The sequence below is a fragment of the Doryrhamphus excisus genome, linkage group LG9 (assembly GCF_037039965.1).
Source record: "Doryrhamphus excisus strain RoL-2023G ecotype Guam linkage group LG9, RoL_Dexc_Guam_v1.1, whole genome shotgun sequence".
Classification (NCBI taxonomy): Eukaryota; Metazoa; Chordata; class Actinopteri; order Syngnathiformes; family Syngnathidae; genus Doryrhamphus; species Doryrhamphus excisus.
Window position 1 is genome coordinate 5,943,547 of NC_136365.1, and position 12,513 is coordinate 5,956,059.

The following is a 12,513-nucleotide window of genomic DNA, read 5'->3' on the forward strand; positions in this document are numbered from 1 at the left end:
CTAGCTGTGTGAACTACATTGCATTCTAAAAAACTAAATGAGCAAATTTACAACTCGGTAGCTGACTGAACTATAAGATGGATGCTTTCTACAATGAACGCCAGTTACACAAAACTAAACATGTGCTGTGAAACTGTTTTTTTTTTTTTTTTTACAAAGTGGTGAATGTGTGTGTGTCATCTGCCATTACGTCATGAAAACCCGGAACTTTAACAACCACACTAAGACCCTCTTCTCTCAAAAGTGGAAGCGAACAAGTGAGGGAGTTTTCATCACATTTTGCTGCTCATAAACTGGGTTTAACGACACATAGAATTAGAAATGCGGAAGTAAATACTTTTAATATCCACCCTGACTACATTCAGGGATGCAGGTGCGCCTAATGATTTGGCCCGGGAGTGAATAGACCAGACTAGATCATTTACATACAAGTGCTTATTTTTTCATATATTTTATCAACTTATCACCTATTATACGTTGTATATACGCTTGATGCACCCCCGCTGTTCATCCTCTCTCCCTCCTTTTCTGTCTCTCTCTCTCACTTTCTCTCCCCTCGCCGCTCTTATCTCGGTGCACATCGTCAGCTCCAGTCTGAAGTCAATCCTGACAGCTGCCGCCTGGCCGGGTCCACTTGCCGCCTTCTCCGCTGCCGCGTATCATCCACCCCCCCACCGGATATCAGTCAAGAAGCTAAACGTGTGTAATTATGGATGCATTTCTTACTCTTTGTTTAAAAAAATGTTTAGTACTTGCCGCCCAGGATGCGATATTTTTTTTTTCTGCTCCCCTTCCCCCCCACACACCCACCACCATCCCGTCTTTCTCTCTTTTTGCAGTTGCTTCGGAACTGTGGGAGCGCGTCCGAGTCTGGATGCTTGTCTTCAACTTGAGGGCGAAAAAAGACGAAGGAAAACTCCTCGGGATTCTCCGTGCATCGTGCAGGCATTGACACTCTCTGGTGAGCTCACTTAAAAAAATACATATATGTTAGTAATTGAGGTGATGGCTTTATTTTAATGCAAAAGTTATACATGTGCTTTGTGATTCTTTTGCGCATACATTGGACGTGTTGGATTTAAATCTGTCAATACATCATCACAAATCAGTTGATTTATTGAGTTGCAGAAAACAGTCAAAAAGAAAAAATGTTCAGAATTAAAGTGGTCGTTAATCGTACAAAAGATGGAGGGAATGGTTATGAGAGTGGGAGAGGGATATGAGGAAACATTTTAGGGATCCCTCAGGGACAGTGCCCATTTTAATTGGCTCCACAATGATGATATTGTTGGAAAGGCTACACTCTAAAACACTCATTGTTTGTATGTGTAGTGTAACATTGTAGGATTTGGATGGAGGGGGGGTCACTCATCTGCTGTTTATCAATTAAGCTTGTCTATTATGTAGATCTCACACTTCCTCCAAGCTAAAACATTCCTCTACCCACACACCATCCGCTAGCATCGCACCTCCCACACAGCCACACTTGCTGTCCACAGCCGATTAGTTGGTGATGTGCCACCATTTGCACTAATAAGGAGGAGGGGGGGGGGGTCCTGCTTAACTTTAATGGTGACTTTTGGTTCTTGTCATGCCGGCGGGGTGGGCATAAAGGCTCATGAGCGGAGTCATCAAGTGAAGATGGAGGTCATAAAGACACAGAGGGCATGCATTTTATGGTGCATGTACAGTGTGAGGGCCATCATTGAAGCATGTACTTGAGTGTGTGTGTGTGTGTGTGTGTGTGTGAAGGATCTTGCTCACTCATGTGTATATGCAAGGCAGGAAAAAGTAGAGCCCAAAAAGAAAGAGATTATGCAAACTCAAAAGTATGGCAGGAAGTGGAATACCCATGTAAGCAGTTTTTCCCTTAATATTTTTATTTAGCTGTCAGGGCCTTAGCGTGTTGGGATCCTCGGTCTGGAACATTGTCACCAGCTTGAGCTTTGCATGTAAGAAGGGCAACGAGTTATTTTAGCCTGGAACAGGCAGAAATACGGCATGGACTTAAGTATTGACACACATACTGAGAATATTCACCTTACTCAGACAATAATTCTGCAACTGTTTATACGAAGGCTACCTCAAAAATGTTTTACTTTGCAAGTGACGCTGTTGTCTCGACCTGCCAGAATCAATGTGCAAAGGCGTTTAAAACAATGATATACTTCCAGCTGTAGTGTTGTCAAAGCAAGATCCATAATCTATAATTATTGTATTCTGTAATACAATTTAGTGGAGAAGATCTTCTTAGCTATGACTTCAACCCTGTTAAACTTCTTTGGGATGAACTCTGAGCGATTGAGTCAGGTCCAGTTTCAGTGACCCTTGAGCTCACAAATGTTATTTTCCATGAAAGAACAAAAATATCCCCACAGACATCCTCAACCATGTTCTTTAAAGTCAAAGTCAAAGCCAATGAAACTAGGAGTGGGAGGCAGGGGGGGCAACCACATACAGTTGAAACCCAAAAGCCAAATGCCCCTGAGTTTGTATATTTGGGATTTTACCAAAATTGTGTAGAAAATGTGGGTAAACTTAAAGGGGACCTATTATACTCGTTTTTTTTACCCTTTGTATTGAGTTATGGTTTCCGATAGAGCAGTTCCATCCAATAACCCGCACAGAAAACTTTTTAGTTTTGTTGAATCTGCATCTATTCCAGCTATATTTCCTTTGATTTGTGCTTCCTGCCAAAGTGGTTTCTCGCCTTTTAATACCGAGCATTTGGAGACATCCCATACTTCTTTCAGGGCTCACTTCCAAATGTGCAAACCTCATTATCTGAAACTTTGGCATTGGTTAATAGGAGAATACAACATTCTAGTTACATTTATAGGTAAGAAAATTGGAAAAAGCATAAGAGGTCCCCTAAATAGTTAGATAAAGTTACATTTCAGAGGCCAAACCACTGTCATGTATGATATCACCGAGGGTGGGATTCTAGCTCCACTGGCGTCCCCGTTTAATCGGCCTGTGACATTATCAATATCGTACAATATTACATGTTTTTAAGCAATTTCTGTCGTACTTTCTTACGTTCTTTGCTGAGGCCCAGGACATAAACAAACCACCGTCTCAACTCTGTTTGGTTTTAGCCACTTCATGTGAGTAATTTGGCGGCGCCAGTATCCCGTCTGTGGAGGGCGCCCATCCGACTCACATATCCTGACCTCGTAGGCGCATAAGCGTTGAGCACAAGTTAAAGATTCTTATTGGGGGTTCCACAGTTCTTCTGTGTAGAAAATCTGCCTTGTAATCAGGATATCCAAGATAAATGATGGATGGATGGATGTATAGGTGTAACGCCCACATGTTCCAATACTTTTGTGGATTTGTCTTTGAATGTGTGGGTTCAGGCGGCACGGTGGTCGTGTGGTTAGCGCGCAGACCTCACAGCTAGACCAGTTTTCAATTCCACCCTCGGCCATCTCTGTGTGGAGTTTGCATGTTCTCCCCGTGCATGCGTGGGTTTTCTCCGGGTACTCCCACTCTCTTGGGTTTCCTCCCACGTTCCAAAAACATGCTAGGTTAATTGGCGACTACAAATTGTCCATAGGTATGAATGTGAGTGTGAATGGTTGTTTGTCTATATGTGCCCTGTAATTGGCTGGCGACCAGTCCAGGGTGTACCTCGCCTCTCGCCCGAAGACAGCTGGGATAGGCTCCAGCACCCCCGCGAAAAAAGCGGTATAAATGAATGAATGAATGAATGTGTGGGTTCAGTGGAACAACATGTATATTGACAGTGACCTTGTTCACTAGTGGAAGTTTTTCCCTGGTGTGTGCTCCCATTCTACTGTATGTCTACATGCAGTGTAAAGCTATATACAGTACTATATCAGCTCACCTTGTGTTTCTGGCTAAAATTCACACTGATGATCTATTTTTTTTGTGAACTGAACCGAAATGACACCCTCATCCTTTTTTTTGATTTGTCAGGTGAAAATGAGATGATGTATTTTACGCTGATGCGCTGACGCAGTGTCGCCAATGTGTTGATGATCTGATTAGCATCGATACCGTCAGGCGTGTTCATTACATCATGATGAGAACTGTGGAAATGTCATGAATAATATCCGAGTGACGTTATTTCCGAGCGGCGGAGGCCAACATGGGGTTAACGCGGCAAGTGCCAAATTGTGCAAATGGCAGCATGAAAGAAAGAAAGAATGGTCCGCTTGTTTTTGGTGTTGCTGTGAAGATGGCGGGCTGGCAGAATCATCACAGCCTGAAGAACATGACAGTCCATGCAGAATGCTTGGCATACAAAGCTAAATGTTTTTTTCTTTTTTCATGTGACAGATTGTGTGCGTGTGTGTTCCCGCTTTCCTCCAGTTGCTGTTTGTTCTGTACGATGCATACGTACTCCATCGCACCCATTCTTACTTAGCAGCATTCTATATAGCCTAGCAATTTTGGGACGCTTGGGCATTACATCTACAAGAAATTTCTCTATGTGAGTATAACAGTTTCACCTCTAGAAGACTTTTGAAATTGTATAACCCAGGAAGTGAAGAAAAGGCTAATATTAAAACTGCTTATTTTTTAAAACATGTTTAAACATGTTTCTTTCTTTGTTAAGCATGTTAGAAAATAAGAGTTCCCATTGCCATTCTTGTTTGAGTTTGATGAGGTTAAGGTCATGGCTTCCATGTTCTTCCATGCCAGACTCATCTGAGCACAGCTGAAAACATAAAGACACATTCTACAAACCGTTCCCACGCCCTTGGAAAATGAGGTTAAAATGTCTTGGTATGATAAATAATTAAGGTTTAGGGTCATTTATCCATCCATCCATCCATCCATTTTCTGTACCGTATCCTCACACGGGCATACTGGAGCCTATCACAGCTGTCTTCAGGCAAGAGGTACACCCTGGATTGGTCGACAGCCAATCACAGGGCACCAGAGTCATTTAATTGATGATTAAATGATCCATCCTTCAATTAATTAATCAATCAATTAAAAGGTCTGCCCACATACTTTTGTCCCATAAACAATCTGTGTAAACACATCGATGCAGACGTGTACTCACATCTGCCTACACACTTAGGTAAAGCACACACACGCATCACACATTTTACGCTAGGACAGCCCTGGTGTGCTGGCACTTAACCAAAGAGTTGGTGATAATGAGGTTGAAGTTAGAGATGATTTTAGCTCGCTCGTCAAGCTCCTAACACCCCCCCCCCCCTTTTTTTTTTCCCACATTCTGATTTATCCCAAAATGTGATGGCTTCCAAAAGAGGGGGCTGAAAACACACAGTCCCTTTTCTCTCCCTCTCCTGCTCCTTCTCCGTCTCTTGCCAAATACAGTTAAGCTCTAACCACCTTCTTCTATTGCTCTCATACTCTCTGGCACACTATCTGTTTCACACCCTGTTCCTCCCCCTGTTCTCTCACATCTTTCTCTTCTCACCTCCCCTGGCACCTCAACGTGTTTCTCTTTTAATTGAGATGCATTCCAATGTGGTGCAAATTAGCTTTCTACAGCTCTAGTCTCAACCTGCATGTGTGCGTGTGTGTAATATACACATTTGTGAAAAAGAATTCCCACAGTTGAAAGTGAATGCACTACCTTAGCTGTTTACATCTCCAGTGTGTCTCCTGTCCCACAACAGTGTATTTTTAGTTCCACATTTACAACACTTGCTGGTTTTGAGGGCATTTGCTTGCAGAAATAATCCAATTGTGTCATCTCACCTTCCATTTAAGCTTATGAAAGATATGAAAACATACGGTCGGGCAGCTTATTAGGAAAGTGAGGGGTAGGAAATTACAGGGAAATTGAACCCTGCGAACATAGTCTTTTTCAGAAGATGGTCAGCCTGAGTTGTTTGGATTTTGTTACAATTCCCATATAAAATGAAGAAGTAAAAGGAAGTTGTTGTCAAACTGACAATGACAATAACAACTTTATTACCTGTCATACTAACGTAAACAGATGATGCAAGTACTGACATGTACTGTAAATACAATAAATTGTGTACTCACTCCTTTGATGACAAATGTGCAGAGGGAGATGGTAAGGTAAATTTCTTCACATCGACATCTCTATTGTTTATATTGTTCTCTTGTTATTATTGTCACTTCAGCTTGTACTGAGCAACCAAAACTGTGTATGTTCTTCATACCTCACAATACGTATGTCATTGTCACATTTTTATATATTATATTCAACGTCATCCATTACTGATACTTTTTTGTATTAGCGTCACAAGAAATGTCAAATGATTAAAATTTCTCATGAGATTTTTCAGTTTTGAATCATGATTACTACCAATTTGCATTTATTTCTAAAAAAAAAAATGCAATTTTTACTGATTTATATGAACAGAATGATTGGAGAAAGTGAGTGATTAGAGTTAGAAAGTGATTAGAATTGCACTGCTATATTAATATAATACTGTGCCTCCGTCTTCTGTCATAACAGAGAGGGGTGGCTTACCATGATGCATTTACAGTGTATACAGTGTAACATTACTGACACCTCATGACCAGTGTAGAATCCTACATTGAGTCTTTGAATGCATTATATATATATATATGGCAGTATATATATATATATATATATATATATATATGGCAAAGTGAATTATGTTAAGTGTTTTAATGTAATTAACGCATGCACCCCGGAGCAAGTATGCCTCAGGTACGACAGGTGTGTCCTCATACTATCCGAACATGGCAAAAATGTCCTAATGCGTGTGTGTTTATATAAATATACATGAAGATAAACATGCATTGGATATTCTTATCACTCACTGCCCAACTTTTAAGGAGTTTAGTGAGTTTGAGTTGCCGCTTCATGGAAGCTCACGGTTGCTAAAATCTTTGAGCGTAAAGTTGTTAGCATCTTCGAGGTCGCAGGAGGGTGACATGCCAGAGAATTCCTGTTCTTTTTCCTAAAAGACAATGTATGGTGCATATAGCACAGGTGGTCGAATCAACGCTATGGTGGGTTAGCGGGAATGTCAAAAAAGGCAGAAATATGGACAGCTCCAGAGCGGAGAATATCCTTCAAATAGTGGAGAAAGCAGCAGCGATGTTCAAGATCCCACTGTGCATGTTTATGATGATGGCTGTGTTTGTGTGAGATATAAGTAGTTTTCAGATGTTTTCTCAAGCATACGAGGTCATTGGCGTCAGCAATGTGGCCATTTCTGAGTCTCGTGATGTCATGATATGCAAATTAGATGAGTGATTTACTCTCAAACCTTGGGTTATACTGATGTTTTTTTCTCGTTTGCAAAATGCCTCCATTTCTAACCTCCAAACTGTGGCACCTAAAGGGTTAATTCAGATGTACAACATTGCTGAAACTACATTAAGACTGTGAACACAAGCCCCCATTGGTCATAACGCGCTTTCAAGTGTGATTTAAATGGTCTACTACTAGTAGACTAGTGTTAGACAAAATAATTTTTTTTTATTGTGTGGCATCTTTCATTGGCATCGTTCATTTGGAGCTGTTACATACAGCATGCATACAGATATAGACAATCCTGCCCCATTATTTATCCTTCTCGTCATGAAATACAGTAAAAATTATTTCACACACAAACAAGTACATTAGAATGCAGATCCATATTTACTTTTCAAATCGATGTTGAAGTTATGGTTCATTTTTTCAATTTCATTTTGTTGTGTTAAATTTGAATTGCTGCCAAATGTGTGAACTTCCATCCATCCATTTTCTATGCCGCTTATCCTAGGGAGCCTATCCCAGCTGTGTGGGGACACCTTGGACTGGTCGCCAGCCAATCACAGGGCACATATAGACAAAAAAAAAACATTCACACTCGCATTCATACCTATGGACAATTTGAAGTCGCCAATTAACGTAGTATGCATGTTTTTGGAATGTTGGAAGAACTGCAGAAACCGTAAAAAACTGCGAAACAAAATCAGTTTTGGTATATCATAAACTGTAGATGAGAAGTTGTAGCCAATAAAAGCAATCCCTGATGAAAACCTCCTTGCAGGAGGTAATGTTGCCTCCAAAAGAATACAAAGTAATTGGTGTGACAACAGAGCTGAAACAGACACAACGCCTTTGACATATTAATTAACTTCCCATTTATGGTAAAACAAGCATATCATAGCCAATCGATGGTTTAAAGTGAATCATGTCTTCTTTTATGGAACTTTAAAAATGACAGTGAAAGTAGAACATGGTTTCTAAATCTGAGCGTGGAGACACCCTAAGGGCTTGTGCACAGCACGCATTCAGTTTGTTGACTCTTGTCTCATCTTTTCCCTTATTTTTAAAAATTATTTCTTTATTTCTGCCTGTGAAACAGTGGATAGTTGCAAGTCTCCAGACCTCTAAAAAGTCTCAGAATCTTGAGGAAGGGAAGTGTGCAAAACTCATGGAAGCATGCAGCCCGCGGCAAGGGGAAACAAGTAGACAGCACTTTGTTTTATAGAGAGGCTTTCAAAGGCAAAATGCAAGGAAATGAAGTCTTTCGCCGCGTGGCTTCAAGACACCAGGAAAGTGTCAGATTTTCATGCCTAAAGGTAAATCTAGCGTGGTGCGTTCAGGCGTTCATCCCCCTGGTGGTCACTGCCTGGGCCATGGTGCTTTTTTGTGTTGTTTTTCGTGTGTATGTATGCGTACATATATGCATGTGAGGGAGCAAGAGGAGTCGTTAGGGAGAGTGATGCTGACAGTGGGGTGACCTTGGGGCTCCCTGTCTTCATCCTGTCGATGAAGAGGATGACTTAGTGCCTCCCTTCCCACCCATGATGGCTCATTTATTATCATTAGGCACACAGTCAAAAGATGCTGCTCAGCCCCTCAAGACAAGAACGCATCTCTTCAAGTGAGACGCAACAGAACAATAACAGAAACGCAAGTGTGTTGTTTTCTGATACACTAAACACTGCGAGCTCAAGCATATGGAACTGTTCTTTGAGTTGTCTTCTCAACTTTGTCATTTGATAACAGACATCCCACCAAAACCTGCAACGCCACCACCCTCTCCCTTGCAATTTACATAGTGCTTCATGACATAATCCAACCTTAAGCCACCTCAAACAGCCAAGGAGGATATATATGTCAGTGTATATATATGGCGGCTACCTCAGAGCGGCGTCCCTACAATCATTTCTCAGCATGATGGATGGAGACTTCTGCGGGCTACTCAATACCCAATCTGAGCCCCACTGTCCTGATTTAAGATACAGCAGTACCCAGGTGACACACTTCCAAGCGAGCCCATTTTAATCACTCTAAGCATCAACTCTATACTGTCGAGATTCGTGCGTGTGTGCGTGTTTCTTTACAGTATCTCGCTCAGCTGAGTGATGTGAATAGGAAATGCACACACATTTTACTTTTGAGTTGACTTTTCTGTCCATTAAATATCTACCATAAATATTGTGCAGAAGGAAGGGTCAAAGTATTCTGATATGTAGTCATCTACAAGAAGTTTATTCACCGTCGCTAAACAAAGAGGGCGTTAATTGGAAGCAGGTGATAACTGGAGAGAGGCCGTTTTTTTTTTTTTTTTCTGAAAATGTGTCACTTCACACACATGCAGTATGATTTACACCTTTATACAGACCTGATCAAAATCATAAGACCAGTTAAAAAATAGCTATTGGGCTCAAAGTGCTGAAGATGACTTCACGAGCGGCATCAACTTTCTGGAACTGATGGCCATTTTTATAAACTTCCCTTGCTGTCCATCCCCGGATGTTCTCTATGGGATTTAAATCAGGGGAACAGGCGAGATGGTCCAAAAGAGTGATGTTATTCCACCTGAAGAAGTCCTTGGTCAAGCGAGCATTGTGAACTGGAGCGGTGTTCTGTTGAAAAACCCAGCAGTTACCCCACAGAAGAGGGCCCTCAGTCATGGGGGATGCCCGCTGAAACATCTGCACATAACAGTCCACCGTTTGATGACCCAGCACCACCAGAAGTATCAAACGTTATGATTAAAATGCGATATTTCTCATTTAAACAAAAGCTGTCTCGCGAAAACAAGGAAGCCAGAAGCCAATCAGACTAAACTATGATGTTATCACTGTGAATCGCCACTGTGAATGATGGTACACATAATATAGAGGTGGCAGTGCGCTTGGCAGAATTGGAATAGCATATGAAATGCTTTACGCATACTATAAACCTTGCAATCCAACGTACTTGGGTCATGCATGCAAACTTGTAAAATACTTAAAAATGTACCTGCATTTCAATTCTCATTGTAGTTTTCTTAAAATGTCATTTTTCATCTTGTTCTCATTAACTTAATAGTGTGGTCTTGTCTCAGGAGCCAAGAGTGTTGTGACATCCGTATCAGTCTAGTACAAAACACAGCAGCACAGTATGACAAGTAACACACCTGACCTGAGCACCAGCTGAGTAGCGCAACCCACATTGCAAAGCGTATGCAGAGGTAGCTTAGAATGTTAGTACTACCATCTTATGTTGTGAATAAATAATACATATCAGGAGGTTGTCTCCAGCCGCAGTTGTTAACAGCAACATTAGAGTGCCTTTGGAAGCTCAAAAACATGATTAAATAGTAGACGGGGCCTAGTTCAAACCCTGATGGAGCTTTTTCAATACCAAAGTTTGCATGTACTGTGCCTTCCAGAAACAAACTATTGCTGTAGCTTGCTTAATATATACTGTAGATCAGTTATGTAAATGGAACATTTTTAGGGGGGGGGGGGCTTTATTGTGTAAATAGGTCCCATTGCGTGCATTGTTCCCTCATGCTAACTCGTCGTCTTTAGAATGCACAAAAAAGGGAAACAAATATGTCTTCATGTTCCACATGATGATGAGCAAAATTCCAGTTTTCCTGTACACTTTGCACTGTTTGCGCTTAAAGTGCAATTTTTCAACTAGTCTTAAAATTTTGAGTCTATTTTTGATAAACCATGAGCTAGTGAAGCTGCAAAATTTGAACCACAATCTGCAAGGGAGAACTGTACTTTTTTTTCTAAATGTCTCATACGTGACCTTTTCTAGCAACCTCTTGCATGGTTATTCTTGGTTCTCAGTAATTAAACAAACTTTAAGGTGTAAGTGTAAGGTGTGCTTCGATTGACGTTCATTAAGTACATGTGAATGCATGGGAAGCCTTCACAAACATAAATGTATGGACGTACTGACTTGTAATTAAACTTCAGGTGGAGCCTAAAATCACAATTTAAAAATGGGCTCTATTGGAATAATGCTTTGTATTTATGTGGTCAGAGTTGAGGATACACATTCACGTCACTGTCGAAACGGTCAGAAACACTGCTTTGTACTCCAATTAATACAATAAAGTGCTTCTGTAGCAAAGGTTCCACTTACTGGATGACTCCTGATTCCTCAGGAATGCAACATACCTGAAAGCCTCCTTGGTCATGGTAAACATTATCATTGTTTATGCTGACAGCTTTGACAGTGAAATATACTTTTCCTACGAGTGGGCAAAATGGAAAAAAAAAAACACGACAGCTGACATACAACATCTTCAAAGCATGGGGTGTCCCCGCTGCTTCCACTTACACTGCAGGCCGAAAACGGCTCATACGCATGCGACAATCAAGTCGAGATTGTGTTTGTCCATCCGAGCGGTAGGATATCGCTACTTTATCAGACAGTAAACTGTTGACGCTGGCCCAAATGGCTCGCCTCTTGACGTGTAATCATTCACATACATGCACATGTGTACACATCTTCACTAGCGGGGTATATACACCCATTTTTACAACCCCGCCACTTCGGCTGTTAGTTTAATTTATGAGGCGCTGTTAATTTGGCTTAAACGCTTGTTGCTAGACCTCCCTCCTCTCTTCATCTCTGCATCCCTCCTTTTCGTCCTCGCACTCATCAGTCACTCGGCAGAGTAAATCAGAGGCGTAGTATTGCACAGCAGGCAATACATAGACTGGACACCTTGACTAATATACCGCTGTCATCCTCCCTCCTCCCCCAAAACAACTCTCCCTCACCATATAGGTCTGCCCAAATCAAATTTGGCTCCTCTCTTCATAAATTGGACTTCCCATTCGCACTTCTTGCCCCATCTTGCTTGCTTCTGCCTGATGTACTACCTCCCCACCCCTACTCATCCCCTGACACCTCCACCCACCATCTTCTGTCCTTCGCTTCTGCCTTTTTTGCCCTTTTTTACCGGTCCTTCCTTGTTTCCTTACCTCGCCTCTCTTCTTCTGTCTTGCCTCCTCCCCCATTTTACTGTTCTTGTGTTAGGTGTAAATTTAGAACTGAAGGCATGAGGGGATGCTTTGTGCGTGTATATAAATATATATATTATATATATGTGTATGTATGTGTATATGTGTGTGTGTGTGTGTGTGTGTGTGAGAGAGAGAGAGACTACATGAAAGCTTCTCACAGTCGCCATACAACACTCAGATGGGTGTGATTAAACACTCAAGCCATCATTTTTTTCCACACACACTTAAAATGCACATTTAAAAGCATATTGAAAAGAAACACCACACTTCCCTGCATTTCATTTGGTACGATATTTATAATCTAAA

The 12,513-nt window shown here is 41.3% G+C and overlaps 1 protein-coding gene across 16 annotated transcripts in view; it reads left to right on the plus strand.

The window, feature by feature from the left end:
• Positions 1-587: 587 nt before the first annotated feature.
• LOC131137438 (receptor-type tyrosine-protein phosphatase delta-like) overlaps positions 588-12,513 on the plus strand; it is a 174,741-nt gene continuing 162,815 nt past the window's right edge. For all 16 annotated transcript variants that reach the window (XM_078793291.1, XM_078793295.1, XM_058085433.2 and 13 more), the window contains exons 1-2: positions 588-699; positions 840-961. The gene's annotated coding sequence lies outside the window, so the exon portion shown is untranslated. The remainder of the gene's footprint in view (positions 700-839; positions 962-12,513) is intronic.